The following is an 18,435-nucleotide window of genomic DNA, read 5'->3' on the forward strand; positions in this document are numbered from 1 at the left end:
AGTAAAACCTTCTAATAACTACTGGCGGAATAAAATATTTTATCATAACTGACAACAGAAAGGTCTAGACTCGTGTTGCTCTCATGGCAGTAGCCACAGTCCCAGGTGGCATTTGTGGGATGACCAGCACAAGTCAGCGTCGGTGATAAACCCATGGTGGGGGAACCTTGAAATATTCGTGAATTATCGATGCCAGTTTGATTTTACAACCCATACCTGTTCTAATTAGGCTGCCCTGGCCCCGGTGTCGCCGACCTCTACCCGAATCCTGTCCTGTTCACTCTGCTCCAAGCTCTTCCTCTACAACCTGCCCTTTCCCAAGTGGGAGTCCTGTTTTATAGGGTCACAAATCCGGAATGCAATGCTTCCTATACACAGCGCTTCCCCAACTTTGCTATATTTGTTATCTTAGGACAAAAAAGCAATTGATGACTTGAGGTAGGCTATGTTCATACTTAGAATTGCATTGGTTTACTCGGTCCACAACGACCCAATGTGGCCTTCAGGAGAAAGTTTGGGGACAAAGTTGTTTTGGCTTTGTGTGTGTGTCTGTCTGTCTGTCTGCCTGTCTGTGTCTATTTGTTTAACTCTCTGAACAGACTCCAAAGGCATAACTGTTTCCAAAGGCTCTTTTTCTTTAACTGGGACTTTTAAAATATTTAAGCAAAGCATTCAGTATGGAAGGATAATAAGTCAGTTGCCAAAATATCATGAAAGATTCATAATCACTGAAGACCATCACGTCTGGAGCTCAGGCTGAGTGATGGGAGCTAGTGAACATGGTGACTTTCCTCTGACACGGGGGTTCTTACATTTCAAGCCATGTTGAAACCATTGTTGTGGCCAGCCAAATAACAAACTATTTTGTGTTTCTTATCATTATGTTTTGTCCAAGGCTGGGACTCTAACTTAGCATCTGAGGCTTTTGCTCATCCGCTGACGCCCTACCGTAAGAACCACACCTCCATCCCTCTACTTCCTATCATTTTCTAAAAAAAAAAAGCTTTTGTGAAATTTTATTTTCACTATAAAGGTAATATGTACAGAGGGATTACAGTTACATAAGCAAGGTAATGAGTACATTTCTTTATGGACCATGTCACCCCTTCCTTCCCTCATGCTAAAGTCAGGTTTTCTATCCAGAACCCTGGAAGCTTTCTCTTGGTTATGGTTTACCTGGTCTCGAGTCCTCTATTCTTTGGCTTATGATCTCTATGTTCTATTGTATTTTAAGCCTGCAATAAGCACACCACCAACCTACCTATGATTTTAAGTGCTAAGTTTGTACCTTTGATATTTACTGTGGTTATTAATAACACAGATCTATTTTTATATTTTCATATTATTTTCTATCTCTTCACTGCCTACATTCTTATTGGATTTTTAGGCCGACATGTAAGTCATTGTCAGCTGGGGCTAACTAGTCCTAAGACCTTGAGATATAAATAAAATCCTAGTCAACATGATATGTAGAACAGAAGTGACCACTGCAGGGACGGATGTATAAGCATTCATGATTTCGTTCAGCCTTCAAAATAGAACAAAGTTGAAATCCTACTTTGAAAGAATGCTAACCGGAACACCGGCTTGTATTTACATACCAGTTACCACAACGTTTAGATGTCCTCTGAATTGCTTCTGCCTCCTGACAACCGCAAGTCAACCTCCCTCTAAGATTACCAAGATTCAAAAGTGCTCCTGGTACCTTTCCTATTCTCCCTTAGTGTTACCTCTCTCTGGGTTGGTTTTTTTTTTAAGTATATATAAGAAGTTCATGATGAAAATTTATGTGTGTCAAAGTAAGTACTGCAGAAGATTAATCCCTTAAAATTCAAAATACTTTTATCACACTAAGATCATTCCAATCGCCAATTTATTACCTGAAGTGTATGAATAAAGCAAAAGACGTCGCTCCTAATAAAAGCTTAGTCAATAATAGAGCAAAATTTTGAATTGGTACTGTAGTAGGGTTGCTGAATCTAAGTAATTTCTCACAGACATCCCAGCTCCTAGTCAGGAGATTGGGGGCTGTCTACCCAGCTCTGAGGCCTAGGGGTGAGAAGAACCATCCTTGGAATTGCAGATGCCTGCCTGGCTCAATGGGGAGAGCCAGGAGGCCCCTGCTTCAGAGAAATGCAGATGTCCAGGCCTTGGGAAAGCTTTGCATAGAGAGAATGCTCTGATTCTGCCTTAACTTCCTAAATAGCTTGAATTGCCAGCCTCTGAGTAGCCTCTAAGTATTACCCAGTATTGAAGGTCGAGGCCTATTTCCCCTAGATGAAGAGGTTCTGCTGGTGGCTGAGCGTGTCCACTTAGGGTCTGGTATCTTATCTTCATCCTGGGGGAAGGTAGAGTTGCCCCTTCCTCCCCCTCAGTTGATGAACATGCCCGGATCCCTGGAGACAGGAGTGGACACTTGGCTGATAGGTTGCTGGACCTGTCAGTCCAGTGCCAAGGACTGGGAGCTTCCTGTGGCCCTGCCCCCTGCCCTGGCCCTATTTAGGGTCAGGCAAGCACAGGGACCATGGCACCATGCCACGGGTCTCCATGTTCACGTCCTGTGTCCTGTCTCCTGGCTTGTCTCTGGCCACCGTGGTGTCCCACTTCAGCTCTCCATTGGAGCTGAACTGGTTTGTTAGTATTGGTTTTGTTCTTAATTTCCTCTCCGGCCTGTTTCCTAACAGTGTTAGCTGTATGTGCAGGCGGCAAGGCCTTTGTAACCATCTTAGCATTCTAAAAAAAAGCCTTCAAGATTTGATCCTTCAAAATGTGGCTTCTCTGATAATTTACCTTATAGCAGTACAGAATTCAAACCCTTGAAGTATTTAACTTTTTTTGTGGTATTGTTTGAGAAGAGAATCTGAAACTGCAGGCATACTTTAAGATAACGGTAACCGATGGAAGGATATTTGGGGAATGTATATCAACCATTCTTTCAGTGTTAACAAATGCCTTACTGACCATTTCATCACCGAGACGCATACCTGAGGACAACTGAAAAGAGTAGAGATTTATTTGGCCTCAGGGTTTCAGAGGTTTGTGGTCCAAGGTGGCGGAAAGCCAGTGATGGGCCAACACTGTCCACCCAGTGGCTAGCAGGAATAAGAGGAAGATTCTAGAGGCAAGATTTTTCCTTTCAAAGGCCCAGGCTCAGTGAACACTCCCTCCAGATCAGGCCCGTTGCTAATAGCTCACTCCACCGTGAACTCATCATCGGGGCGGCCCCTTGATGAAGCTGACATCCTTACAATACAATTACCCCCTCAGTAGTGCCAGCAGCTGGGGACCAGCTGGGGACCTGGCCTTCGATACATGGCCATTCGGAAGTGTCAGTTCAAACCCAAACCAGAGCAAATATGTCTGTCGGTCAAATTCTCCTCAGTGTGAAATACCTGATGTAAACAGCTTCCATGGAGGGAGTGCTTTGGTTTACTCTTTCTCAGCTGTCAGCCCCAGGGCTGCTTCACCCTGCCCTTTTGTGGGGGGGGAGGGGTGAGGCAGCCGACCACCCTAAGGAGGTCCAGCTCCCCACAGGAGCCAGGAAACAAAAGAGCCAAAGGAAGGAGCTGGGAGTCACAAGCCCCTCCCACTCACCTGACTTCCTCCCACGAGGCTCCGCCTCCTGGAATTTCCACAGCCTCCCCCCACCCCCAAGTGCCACAAGCTCAGGAGCCAGCCTTCAGTACATGAGCCTCTGGAGGATATTCCAGACCTCAACTCTACCAGCATGGTCTTAGGTGGTATTTTAAGACTCCATTTGCAATCACATCAAGAAGAAGAAGAAAAAAGAGAGACAAGCAGGTTGCTATGATAGCAGAATGCCAGGTGCCAGCTGTACCGGATTCCAGTTCTGACTTAGAAAGTCTGAATTCATGATGGGTAAGAAACATTGACCCGCCCCCCCTTGTGTCCCCAAAAATGCCAGGCTTGCTTTCGCCCTTTTAAGTAACGTATCTGCCAAAGGCTGAATAACTATAGTCTGTTTGCTAGTGATTCTTTCAAAGTAGATGCAAAGTATTATATTTTTAATTTTTTATAGTGCATGCATTATTATATTTTTATCAAAATCGCCACTTCTATGACTCTTTCCCCTATCGGTGACTCCTCTTCAGGTTTTTCTAAAAGCTATTCAGTAGGTGGGGAAGGGTTTGATGTATACGAACTGTGGAACAGAGTTCATCCTGCTCAAAAGAGAATGGCAGGGTGGCTAGAAGGAGAGGAAGGACAGACGTGAGATGAGTCAGGCCGCCAGAGCCCCGCAGACGGGAGGACCGCGCTTTGCTGTTTCCTCCTAGGTGGGAAGGAAGGAAATACAGCCGGGAATTTTAGCCAGGGTGAGGAAGGAAGTCAGAATTATGTTTTTTCACAGATTGCTCTAGGTATCCTGCTGAGAGCAGAGATGTGCAGACCCAGAAGGGGACCCACATCCCCGCCAGCCCCGCCGGAGGGGGGAGGCCCGGGCGCAGGCCTACGCCCAGGTGTAGGCGCCTGCTCGGGGAGACGGGGATGGAAAGACGACCGTGCTGAAGTGTGACTTTCCTCCTCTCAGGTCCTCGAGGCAGCGCGAGAGCCGGAGTGCCGCAGAGAAACCCATCTCCAGCCGGCTGCGGCCCTGGTAAAAACGCGCTGCCCCCTAAAAACACCAGCCGCCAAGAAGCTGTCCCCACCGGCTTGGACGCGAAGGTAAAAACAGCTGCTTCTCGGCCACATCCCCTTCTGGGCCTCAGTGGCATCCAGTCAGCTCCGCTGGGCAAAGGTGCTCGCTGTGATTGGAGTAGGAAATGTCTCCCATTCCCACTACACATGACTGGGTTCTGATATTCCCCCAAATGTTTCAGAATCCATTATCTTTGTTGTTGTTGCCGTCTTGTTGTTTTTGCCAGATTCTTTACCTTGCATTGTTCTAGATTCTCCACATGTTTTTGGTCATGAATCCAAGCCAGTGGAGACAGTGCGATGGAGCATTGCCCAGGGACGCTCACCGCAGTGCTTTCTCGTCTATATTAACCTAGCTTGAGCATCCAGCAACCATTGTTCCGTTCACTGCCCCAGTCAAGGCCGAGAGGGAGTGATTGCAAATGTCTGATCGATGTGCTCTTGTTTATCTTGCCTTGGGTCCTGGAATCTTCCACATCCAACCTGTGCCACAGGAGCTCCTGCACAAAGAATGGTACATCGGAGGACGCAGCCGCCAGGCCGTGGAAGAAGCCTTGATGAAGGCGAGCAAGGTAACGCCTTCCCCGGGACCCGTCAGCCTTGCTTCTGTGGTCATCTGCGTGTGGCCTAGTGGTAGGGCGCTTGCCTAGCACGCACAAAGCTCTGGGTTCGATTCCTCGTTACCACATACGCAGAAAAAGCCGGAAGTAGCGCTGCAGCCCAAGTGGTAGAGCACTAGCCTTGAGCAAAAAAAAAAGCTCAAGGGGGGCTGGGGATATGGCCTAGTGGCAAGAGTGCCTGCCTCAGATACACGAGGCCCTAGGTTCGATTCCCCAGCACCACATATACAGAAAACGGCCAGAAGCGGCGCTGTGGCTCAAGTGGCAGAGTGCTAGCCTTGAGCGGGAAGAAGCCAGGGACAGTGCTCAGGCCCTGAGTCCAAGGCCCAGGACTGGCAAAAAAAAAAAAAAGCTCAAGGACAGTGCCCAGGCCCTGAGTTCAAGCCCCAGGACTGAAAAGAAAACAACAGAAAACCTGTCTTGCACTAGCCAGTCCAATGGTCATTGCTGGGCGAGAAAAGACAAAAATGAATGAGCTCATCTGTGAATAAATAGAAAGTCTACAATAAATGTTAATAGAACTTAGTTTTCACAATTGAGGGAGGTAAAAATAAATGCAACTGTCTATACGTTGCTCTGGTAGAAAACCCACAAGCTCCCAACACACCACACACACACACACACACACACACACACACACACACACACACGTCTACATAAGAATCTCAGAACCCATGAATATGAGGCTTCATACAGAGAAAGGGACTTAGAAACTCTAAGTGGAAATCTTGGGGTGGAGTGTCCTGGTCTCTCTGTGTGGCTCATTGTGATGAAAATGATGCTTATTGAGGGAGGCATGGAGGTGGGAGTGAGAGACAGATCTGACCATGGAAACAGAGGGTAGACTCGTGGAGAAGCCACGAGATAGGAATTCTAGTGACCCCTAGAGACTGGCAAACAAATGTTCCATTCTTGGTTCTAGCCCATAAAGGACCCTGTGAGATTTTCAACCTCTAGAGCGAGAGAATAACTTCATGTTTTTAAGCCACTAGTTGGATGGTAATGTGTTACATCAGCAGTAGGAAACCACACAGAGATGCTACGAAAGTTGACCAGGTTAAGTTAGATAAATAAATGGGAATCACATGTGTGTGCATGCACACACACACACACACCATTCCTACTTACACCTCTTCAAGGGTGCGATGCTGATCGCCTACAGAAGATGACCAACCATGCTCCCTTTTGCTTCAGGATGGCACTTTCTTGGTTCGGGATTGTTCCACAAAATCCAGGGCAGAGCCCTACGTGTTGGTGGTGTTTCATGGAAACAAAGTCTACAATGTGAAAATCCGCTTCCTGGAGGAGAATCAGCAGTTTGCTCTGGGGACGGGCCTCAGAGGGGATGAGGTGGGTACGGACTGATCGCTTCCTCCACCGCTATTCGGGGGTCCCACTGGATCCTTGGCTCCCTAGTGCCGTGACCATGGCAGAAAAGATGCCCACCAGAGAAGGGTGCAGTGTGAGCCCTCCAGCTCCTTCTACGACACCCTAGAATGCGTAGAATACAGCTACCCGTCGATCACCATCTGTGCGGCTGAGCGAGAGTTGAGGTTGGCAGAACCCAGGCTCTGGCTGGCTGGGACGCACAGACCTTCCAAATGCCAGCCCCAAACCCACGTGCTCACGTCGTGTTTGTCCTTCTTTCTGTGAGAGCTCAGAGAAGGGAGCAGTGCCGGTTAGCAGACGTTTCTGTGCTTTACAAAGGTTTATGATCCCTTTCTCAAAGTCACGACGTGTAGACCGCGCTTAATAATGTAAACCTTTAAGACTGACAGAGAGGTACAAGGAGTGCACGTGTTTCTCACTTCCCAAGGGAAGTGACTTTTTTTTTTCTCTTTCTCTCCAACTCCTCCTACTCCATGCCTACATGTACCTGATCAGATTCATTTGCTTTCCCAGCAAGAAAAAAAAACCCAAAACATTGACTGTAATTTATATGTAGAATAAACACAAAATCTTTTTAAAAAAATTGAAGACCTAATATTAGGAAGACATGCTGTCCCTCTGAAGAAAAAAGAACGTAAGATAAAAATAAAAGCTTAACTGTAATCTTTTGTAAATGTCTCTCAAGGGAGTATTTCGCTGGTGCACACAACACTAGTAGCCGGCAATAAGATATGACAGCATGATTAATTGCTCCTGCCCTCCTTTCCATTCCTTGTTAAAATGATAACTTCATATAAAATACCATCCAGGTAGTGGATTATTAAAACAATTAATATTGAGTTCATTGATTCAGAACAACCCTGAGGGAAACAGAAGTAAGAATAGGAAGCAAGTGTTTTCCCCATGAAGATTGGCAGCAGGAAAGATTTCCTTTTAGCAAAGTGTGTTGGCCAGTGTTGTGAAGAGCTCTGAGTTAAAAAAAAAAAAAAAAAAAAAAAAAAAAAAAAAAAACGTTTTACCAAGGATGGAGAACAAGGAAGAAAATTCTTCCCTTGGTTTACAACCGAATGTGAAGAACAGAAACTTCCTCTATAAACTCCAGTTTCCATCACTTTTGATCCTGACGAGCGTGTGTGTGTGTGTATGTGTGTGTGTGTGTCTGTGTGTGTGTATTACTCTTGGAGCTTGAACTTGAGGCCTGGTCACCGTCGCTGAGCTTTTTTTCCTCAAGGGTAGCTCTCTACCATGTGAGCCAACACCTCTACTTCTAGCTTTTTAGTGATTAATTGAAGATTAACTGGCTTCAAACTGTGATCCTCACCCTCCAGTAGCTAGGGTTACAGCATGAATCAGCAGCACCCTGCTTTTATTCTCCCTTATTGTCGTTTCCATTTTATCATTCAAGAGCTTGTTTGACACATTACTTTTTTTAAAAAAAATCATTCCCTGGCATGCCTTTACAATACAAAAGTTAGGAGGTGTTCACTTCTTCCTCAGGAAGAGAGAAGAATCTAACTACACTCCAACCTACTGACACCACATCTGTTAAACATCATTAACTTTCCTTTCTGTGTTTCAGAAGTTTGACTCTGTGGAAGACATCATTGAACACTACAAATACTTTCCTGTCATGCTAATTGATGGAAAAGATAAAACCGGGGTTCACAGGGAAGAATGTTTCCTTACACAGCCCCTCCCCCTTGCCGGACCCATGGCACCTTGGTAGCCCAGGCTTTGCTTGATTCTCACTTCAGAAAATTCAAGACTTCTATCCCTTTGCATCTATTTCAAATGACTGTTCTCTATATCTTCAAGAGATACCTTGTATCATTTTGTACAAAAGAAAAGCATTCTGTAATGGAAACTGGAAACTGAATGGAGGTTTTAGAAAGCTAAAGTCCAAGAAGTCTTTGTGACTTTCACAAACAGCCAGGCACCTGTGGCTCACACCTGAAATCCCAGCTACTCCGGAGGCTGAGATCTGACGGTCATGGTTCAGTTAGCCCATGCAGAAATATCCCTGAGGCTCTTGCTTCTCAACTCACCTGTAAAAGTCCAGAAATGGAACTGTGGAACTGTGGGTCAAGTCTTGAGCAAAATAGCCATGGGAGAGCAGGAAACCCCTGAGGACAAGCCCCAGCCCCCGCACTAGAAATACACAAATACCACACAAAGCTCGTAAACAACAAAAGACTATAAACATGGTCATTACCCTCCCGTTGCCAATTTATTTCAGAAGATTATTTTCTGTATCTTTGAGAGATGACTCAAAGCAAAGGTGACAAGAATTGCTGCTTAGATGTTTGCAGCACGGGAGTCCACGTGACCTCCCCAACTAACAGGGTCTCTGAAGAACAATGAGCTCCCCTTAGTGCACACACACACACACACACACACACACACACACACACACACACCGGGGCTTGAACTTAAGGCCTGGGTGCTGTCCCTGAGTTCTGTTGCTCAAGGGGTGTGCTATACCACTCAACCAAAGTCCTACTTTAGGCTTTTGGCTGGTTACTCGATGATAAGAACCTGGCCTTTCATGCCCCAGATGGCTACAAGCCACAACCCTCAGATCTCAGCCTCTTGAATAGCTAGGATTACAGGCTTGAGCCATCAGAGCCTGGCTAAAGTTGTATTTAAAAAAACAAAAACAAAAACAAAAAAAACCAGGAAGGCCCAGATGTTATAAAACTATACAATATAGAATAGATTCAGTAATTCCTTCTCTTGTGGCTCCAAGGCACCGGTTGGAAGGAATAGAAGTGGGGCTTCTTAAAGATGTTCAGGAGGCTGGGAATATGGCCTAGTGGTAAGAGTGCTTGCCTCATATACATGAAGCCCTGGGTTCAATTCCCCAGCACCACATATATAGAAAACTGGCCAGAAGTGGCGCTGTGGCTCAAGTGGCAGAGTGCTAGCCTTGAGCAAAAAGAAGCCAGGGACAGTGCTCAGGCCCTGAGTTCAAGGCCCAGGACTGGCAAAAAATAAAAAAAATTAAAAAATTAAAGATGTTCAGTCAGGGACTTAAAGGACACGCCAGAACAGAGCTGCTGCTCAAACACAAACATTTCGCGGTCTGTTCAGGGTACTGCTGTCTGGAAGGTACCATTTCACCCCCTGGGCAATCAAGCAACTGCCTGTTGAAGAGACAAGCAAAGACAATAGAGACAACATCCATGGAGAAAGGACAGGTGCTTTATTAAGTGGTTTGGGGCAAACTCACTCACCATCCAGAGGTGGGAAATGCAATTATATCTCTATTTCAACTCATATCCGAAAATATGTTCTGCATGAATCAAATAGCTAAAAGCCAAAAGCAAAGTTGAAATGGAGTCATGTATTTTCTTCTAATATCTAATAAGTATTCTGATTTGGGGATGAAAACATAAATCATACAGGGAAAGATTGATAGATTCATTATACCCAAAGTGTACATGTTTGCAAAAGTTAGGAAAAGGAATTAGACAACCTAATATGCCTGAGAAAAGGATGCAAATAAATAAATCTACAAATAGGAAACCAAAGATGTAACCAGGCGGTACCGTAAGTCAACAAGAGTGGTTTATTTTACAAAGCAATTTGAGTGTCAGAGGTGGTGGGAAAGAAGAGCTTTTCCTCACACCTCTGCAAAAATAATTTCCTGAGACAATTACATATTGAAATCTAAAACTGCATCAACAGCAATGGACAAGAAAACCCAAGGGGAAATAAAACTGTATGCATCTGGCATTTGTGGCAATGGCGTGTGTGTGCGTTGGAGGAGATTTCTTAAGCAAGACAGGAAGTTCAAAGAACCAAGGGAAATGGAGAAACTTTTGACTATGTAAATATTTAAAACTGAATGTAAGAGACAATCAGCAAAGCCAGAAAACAAAGAATGGTCTGTGAGAAACACCCGAAGCATAAAGGCTCACAGTTACAGTCAATACATAGCTCCCATAAACTGAAACAACAATAATAAACGGCCCAGTTGAAAAATAGTCAAAGGATAAAAGTAACTATGTTATAGAAAAGGAAATCCTGAGGCTCCTGGACACAGGAAAGAGGTCCGAGCTCACAATGACCAGAGCCACCCACGAGATACGACTAATAAACTGTGCTTTACCAAAGAGCCACAGAAAAGTCCAGAAGACAATTTGGGGGTGAGAGGCGGCCAGACAGTAACTTCCATAAACTTTTATTTTGTTTTTGTTTTTCAGTCCTGGGGCTTTGAGCTCACTTAGGACCTGGGCCACTGTCCCTGAGCTTTTTTTGCTCAAGGCTAGTGTTCTACACTTGAGCCACAGCTCCACTCCTAGCCTGTAGGGAATTAACCGGAGATAAGAGTCGCCAGGACTTTCCTTCTGAGGCTAACTTTGAACTTCAAGCCTCAGATCTCAGCCTCCTGCATAGCTAGGAAGACAGATGGGAGCTACCTGCACCTGGTTCCCATAAACATCCTGTAACAATGAAAACTGGGTTCGTTGCCGTATGTATACTCCTCAAATCCTCCAGCTTAATATCCCTTTGAAAAGCCCAGAAGGCTGACACCTTTCACTTGAAACTGGAATAAAAAAAAAATACTATACAAGTCCTTGTAACAAAAAATAGTCAAAATTAAAAGTAGCTAACACTGAAGTCTTCATGTAGAAAAACAAATATTCGCCTTTAAAAGTAAAAGGCGGGTGCTGGTGGCTCACACCTGTAATCCTAGCTACTCAGTGGTTCAATACCACATGGGACAGGAAAGCCTGTGAGAATCCTATCTCTAATTAAGCACCACAAAGCTAGAAGGACAGCACCCAGGCCCTGAGTTCAAGCCCTAGCACTGACATATTAATTAAAATCACGCATAATGGCAAATTATTATGTGTGTCAATGGCTTTGGCATTTTATGGAATTAGTAACTAAGATACACTGTCACCTTGCTGATCTTTGCACGATATTTGAAGGATAGATTTTTATTATTTGTGACACAGATCTTCTAACTGTGCCCCCCCCAATCTCCTCATGAACAGATGTGAACAACTAAGAAAGGTATCTCGCTCACAGACAATGGGAGTTCTGATGGCCCCATATCAGGGCTTCTCACACAGATGTGGGTGTTTTACAACCTGAAAATGAACCCTATTTTGTGCCTTTGTGCACCTGAGAAAGGGCTGTGGGCTATGCTTCTGGAAGCTTCCAACCTCTCTGAGTTGTCTCGATGTGTATGGCATGCCTCCATCCTGGGGCTTAAACTCAGGGCCTGGGTGCTGTCCCTGAGCTTTTTTTTCCCTCAAGCCTAGGGCTTGACCACTTCTGTTTTGTTTGGTGCTTAACTGGATATCAGAGTGAGGTGTGAGGGGCTGGGGATATGGTCTAGGGGCAAGAGTGCTTGCCTCATATACATGAAGCCCATGAAGCCCTGGCACCACATATATAGAAAAGGCCAGAGGTGGCGCTGTGGCTCAAGTGGCAGAGTGTTAGCCTTGAGCAAAAAGAAGCCAGGGGCAGTGCTCAGGCCCTGAGTTCAAGCCCCACGACTGGCAAAAAACAAAAAAAAGAGGTGTGAGTCACCAGCACCCAGCTCTCTGAGCTGTCTTTCCCCTGGCTTCGCCATGTCCTTACCTGCAGGGCTGGAAAGCCACGTGATTGTGCCGTGTGGGCTCCTGCAAGTCCCTGCAATCACCTGGAAAATGGAACTTTTAGTCAGTGTATGTTGAACTGAGCATGCGCCATCCTCACAAGAGCTGGAGAAACTTCTTCCACAGTGGTCAAGTAGCCATGCTTCGAGTTCTTCACTGGGTGGCTCCATCTTCAGTCAGATGGTGGGTCCCCATGAGAGTCAGCTACAGGATTTACAGAGTCCACTGCAAAAGGAACAGGAGCTCCTGTTTCAAAGGCATTACAGATTTCGAGATGGCATGGGAGGGTTACTCTGAGTCTTAGATCCTTCTTAAATGTGGCCCATGCTACTGCACTGGTGCCCAGTGTGGGATCAGCTCTGGTCCTGACTAAAACACAACCATGCCATTATCTGCAGTGATCAAAGAGAACTCTTCCAGGAAGCTTCTGGAAAGCTCCGCCCCCCCCCCCCCCCCCCGCTGCCAAGGATCATACCTGCAAAGTAAGAGTTGGACCCTCTAAACTTTGTATTGTCTGGATGAGATGGGAGGCCATTCTCCTATGACAACAAGACTGCCACATCCAAGATGGCACCACAGACATGACTACCTGTACCCCAGAAAGTGGCCTAAAACAGCTCGATTAATGGACACCAGAGTTAATCAGAGACAGACACCCCCCACCCACCCCATGGCAGATGAGCTGATCACTTGGGGGGGGGGGGGCATGCTCAACCAATTTGAAGGTCAGGATAACATCCATCTCAGCTGATACAAAGGCTTGCAAAATACCTATGGTGATTTCCCAAATCCAAGAGAGGTCTCCTAAGTCCTCACAGTGTGAAAGCAAACATTCATAACGTAAGTGAAAATGAACCTTCATCTTTGGGCGACACCAAGACTGGGGTGGGGGGGAGGAGGGGAACTTCGTCCTGCAGCGTCACCCTGTCTGTCTCAGCTAAAGTGATCCCTGATCGATCGTGTGCGGCTTTCAGGTGAGCAGCCCCTGGGGTCCTCTACAGAAGTTCATCCTGCACACAAGGCCACCTGTCGGGGGATACACCGTCAGCACCACGACTCCCCCACAGGGGAGCAGCCAGAGACGGAAGTGTGAGCGAATAAATAGTTCAGTGCTCATATTTGGACCTGCCTTGAAGCACGAATGACTCAATCCATGGGGGGTTGTGGTTTGTGTGTGCTGGTTTTTATTATTAATAAATCCTAACTGTGTGAAGGTGCCCATGGATTGCCAGGCCTTCTCTGCCTTAGGTGCGGAGACTTGAAGAGGCATCAGGAAGATGGTGACTTGTTTCATGGTGGAAAGACTGGGGAGAGCGGAATTTTGTATGAAGAACATCAAGCACTGAGGGTGGGGGGGGAGCAGGATTACCACGTGTGATGAAGCACAGGAAACCCTCTGAGAAGGTGATTTGGGGGCAAGAGAAGGAGAAAAAAGACACTGGGGGCGGAGGAAACATGAGCAAGGAAATGCTTCCCACAGCAGTAGAGCAGTCAGCACTACCCAAGAGGCCAGCCTGGCGCTACAGGCCAGAGCGGTGCCTCTTCCTCCCCAACAGGAAAGCCAGCAAACCGACGCCTTCCCTTGCCAGCGGATGCTGCCCAGGGGAGGAGAAGCCATGGGCAGCCGGGGACAAGGCCCACCCGACCGTGGAGACCGGCTTGTGACCAACACCCTTTGGGTCCACAGCCAGCCCTAGCCACAAGCCACTCACTCCAGCCACATTTCCTTATACCATTCAGCAGCTGATCAGGTGGCTGTGAGATGGTTTGTCTTTTTTTATTATTCTTTTGTGCCAGTCCTGGGGCATGAACTCAGGGCCTGGGCACTGCCCCTGAGGTTTGGGAAGCCACAGCTTCCCTTCCAGCTCTTCTGGGGATTAAGTGGCGATAAGAGTCTCATGGACTGGGCTGGCTTTGAACCGTGATCTCTCTTAGCCTGCTGAGCAGCAGGGATTACAAGCATGAGCCAGCAGTAATCCTACATATTTATCTTCAGTTAATGAACCTGGATGAGTTGAGCTACAATCCGGACCCGTGCTCTGCAGAGTCCCCTGCAGCCCCAGCCCGGCAGCCCCAGCCCCAGCCCCAGCCCCGGAGGCTGCAGCAACTAAGACCGGGCCGCAGCGCAGCAGACAGCAGCGGCGCATCCGCAAGCCCTCGGAGCCTGGTAGAGATCTACACGCCCTGGGAAGCTGCTCGGGGCGTCGCCCCACAGCGACACCACAGGCCTCAGGTGGCACTGCAGCGCGCGGGCTACCGGGCGCCTCCCAGGCTCTACTTACCGCGCATGCGCCTTGCTGGGGTCCCGGCCCCAGGCCGCCCGCACCCCGGCGCTCCGGCAGACCCCACACACCCGCCCCCCAGCCCACCCCGCCAGGGATGCAAATGCAGCTGGGCCGGGCGGCGCCGCCCCGTGGGAGGATGCCCGGCAGGGTCCAGCAGCCCGTCCCCTGGAGGAAGCTCCAGGAGAGGTTGCCCTGGTGACCACCTCCCCCACCCCCCTCCCCAAGCGGGGTGCAGAAGAGGAAGGCCTGTCAAGAGACTGGCAGCTGGCAAAGATGCTTAGTCTGCGGATCCTGGCGTCCGCTCGCTGCCTGCCAGGGCTTTAGGAATTCCTGAGTGTCAGCGGTGTCATCTGTAGGGATCCCAAAAAGACCTTTTTGTTTGGGGGGGGGGGAGCTAATCCTGGGATTTGAACTCAGGGCCTAGGTGCTGTCCCTGAACCCCCTTGTGCTCAAGGCGGTACCACTTGGGCCACTTCTGGCTTTTTTCGGAGTCGTTTATTGGACACAAGTCTCACAGACTTTTCTGCCTTTTCTGCTTTGAACCCTGATCCTCAGATCTCAGTCTACGTAGCGAAGATTTCCAGGTGTGAGCCACCGGCACCCAGCTGAAAAAGAGTTTTCTTGCATGGGTGAGCAAACGTGGGCCCCCAAGAAGTTACTAAGAATTTCAGAAATGTTTTAAATGGGGTGGGGGTGGGGGCACTTTCATTCATCTTTACACCAAGACCCAGGATGATTTTTTTTTTTTTAAACCTGGGCTTGAACTCAGGGCCCTCACAATCACTCCGCTCACTTGTTCAAGGCTGGGCCTCTGCCATTTGAGCCAACTCTCCAGCTTAGTTTCTTGCTGGTAACTGAAGATGAGACTTGGGCTTTGGCACCCCAGACTGCTTTCAAACTTCAACTAAGATCACAGGTGGGAGCCACTGGCACCTCTCTGGTTTATACAGAAAGTGTCTGAGATTTACAGTCCGTGTCTCCGAATGGTCCTGGAAGGTCCTAGCCTGGGTGCGTGAAATACAGGGAGGATTTGGTCAAGCATAATAGTCAGGAGGGCTAGAAGCCGCCAGGCAGGGGAGGGAACCAGCGTTGTGTGGAAGACTGTGCACAGAGAGGCCAATCCCTTGTAAAAGGCCTTACTCTGGGCCTCACAGTCCTGCCCGGCAGAACGTGGTAAAGAACTGTTAGGTCACACAGCTTGTTTTCCGATTATGTTGTTTTATTTTTTTCCTGGGACTCGAGCTCAGGGTGTATGGTACCTGATCGTTTGTCCACAAGGCCAGCACTCTACCAATTGAGCCACATTTCCACTTCCAGCTTTTTGGTAATCAGGGATAAGAGGCTTTCTGGCAGGCTTTCCTGCCCAGGCTGACTTGGAACAGCAATGGTGATTCTCATGTCTCAACCTCCTGAGCAGCCAGGATGCCAGGCGTGAGCCACCGGTGCCCAGCAGATCAGTGTTTAGTTGAATAGAGAAGACAACTGCCTTCCTTCTTGTGCCCAGCTCCCGACCTACTCAAGGCCTTTGTACATGCGCCTCTCTCTGCTCATGTCTTACAGCTCTCTTCATGTCCTAAGAGCTTCTCGTCTCCCACAATCCTTTCTCCTGCTTTGCCTTCACTGTCCTCTCCACCACGCGACCCCGAGGCCTTCCTGGCATCCTGCACTAATGTGCTCCTCCTTCACAGGATTGTGATTGACAACCCCCAACGAAAAGGCTTGTTCTCACTCTTCCCTTAGCACTTGCTGCCTGTGCCTTTGCTGAATGCACTGGACAGAGGGGTGCTGAATGCACCAGGGAAGGGGTGCAGGGCGGCTCCCAGTGGCCCATCCCACGCTGGCTTCACGCTCATCTTCTCTCATCCTAGGCGGTTGTGACTGGGAGGTTGTTAGTTTTCCCATTGAAAACTTGTTTCATACTACTTGAGGTCTGAAGCCCGCGGTATCGGCGGCACCATGCTCTCTCCAAAACTCCCGGAGGGGTGGGGGAGGAAGTATCCGCCTGTCTTCCTCAATTTCCTTCTCTTTCTTTTTCACCCCTTCCACCTCTTTTTATTACTAGGGATTGGACTCAGGAGCTAGTGCATATTTGGCTGGCTTGCTCAGATGGCACTCTACCAAATGAGCCATACTTCCAGCCTGCATTTTTGCTGGTTATTTTGCAGATGGGAGTCTCTGGGATATATATATATAGCTGACTTCAAACCTTGATCCCTAGATCTTAGCCTCCTAAGGACCTAGGATTACAGGGGTGAGGCACCCGTGGCTAGCTAGCTACTTTTCCCAATTTCTGATCACACCAGTCATGTCTTCTTGGTTGTTGCTTTTGTGTTTTGGCCTCGGTCTTTGATGCCAGCTCCTCCTTCTGTATCTGTCTTCACGGGGGTCTCCTCGCATCTCTCTTCTTCTTCCAAAGACACCTGTCGTGTGTTAGTCTCATGGCATCTGATGCTGAGCACTCATTTGCCAGCAAGATCCCGTCCACAGGTCCCAGGAGAGGAGGCTCGGGCAGCGCCTCTGGAGACGGTAATTCCCTCCGTGGTGCACTAAAGGGAAGAGTTGGGTAAAGAATGATGGGCGATGCGCGACATGAACAGCAGCGGGAAGCATGGGGTGGGTCACACTGCTGGACAAACTACCCTTCCATCAAAACCACATACACACCCTGACCTTCATGGTTCCTTCAAGGACCGTTTGGCTCCCTGCATGGCCCCTTTCCAGATTCAAACATCAGCTTTCCAGACTCCGCAAATGACTAAATCTAACTGTTGCCGTTTGGGCTTCTGAGGGACAGAAGAGACCGTTTTTAGCCCCTTCTACTGTGCCAGAGACTGTGATGTGTCTACACCTGCTTTCTTAAATGTTGACAGCGGTTATTTCGCTCACACTCTCCTGCCTGGTTTGGCTTCAAACTACGACCTTTTGGATCTCAAGCCTCTACGTATTTAAGGTTATGGGTCTGAGCCCCCAGCATCTGACTTGAGGAAAGCCCTATTTGCAGACTGGATTTTACAGGAGAAACTGAGGTTTAGACAGGTTAAGGAACAGGCTGCAGCTTCTATCCCCCCCACCCCACCCCATCCCCACCAGCTGGGACTTCTAACAGCCCAGATTGCAGAGAAACTTCCAGACAACCCTCGGGTGGTTTTCCACCAACAAACACTAGGCTACACGACTAATGAGGTCGGAGCCGTGAGGCTCATGGACCTGTCCTTCCGGCCTTGAGATCCTTCAGACACGGGGCCTCCCTGCCCAGGCCCCACTGTCGAGGGGGGCTTTGAACTCGTGCCTGGCTCCCGCGTGACCTCGACGGCGATCTCACACGCAAGGCGAGAGGTTTGCTCATCTCCAGGTCCAGGGCCTGCCCTCCGCGCTGCCCATCGCTGCCCAGGTCCGGCTCTTTCTGGAAAAACAAACGAGAGGAGGGTCCCCAGTGGTCCCAGGCCTGGGGCTGGCGCCCTGCCCTGCCCCTGACGCCCATTCCCGGGGCACCCGCGTGTTCGTTGCCTGGGGCGCGGGGTTCCCCTCTTTCCACAGCGCTGGCCCACCCTGGACTCGCCTCCTTCCAGAAGGCCGAGGCCCTGGCGCGGGGTCCCCCCCAACCCCAAGGGCGCCGGGCGGGAGATTCGAACCCAGGGTTTGGAGGCCATGTCCTTCTTTCCTTCCCTGCGGCCCTGCGAGGATCCGAGCCCCCGGGCGGCGGCTTCCACTCACCCGCGGCGGGACGGGTGGCGCGCTCCGGGCGGGCGGGCGGAGCGCGGGAGCCGGTGCAGGGCGGAGGGCGCGAGGAGCCCTCCGCGCCTTCGCACGTGCGCGCCGAGGGCGGGCGCGGCCCCGCCGGGCCGGGCTCCCGGCGCCCCGCCGAGCCTCGCA

Source organism: Perognathus longimembris, chromosome 16 (assembly GCF_023159225.1).
Source record: "Perognathus longimembris pacificus isolate PPM17 chromosome 16, ASM2315922v1, whole genome shotgun sequence".
Lineage (NCBI taxonomy): Eukaryota > Metazoa > Chordata > Mammalia > Rodentia > Heteromyidae > Perognathus > Perognathus longimembris.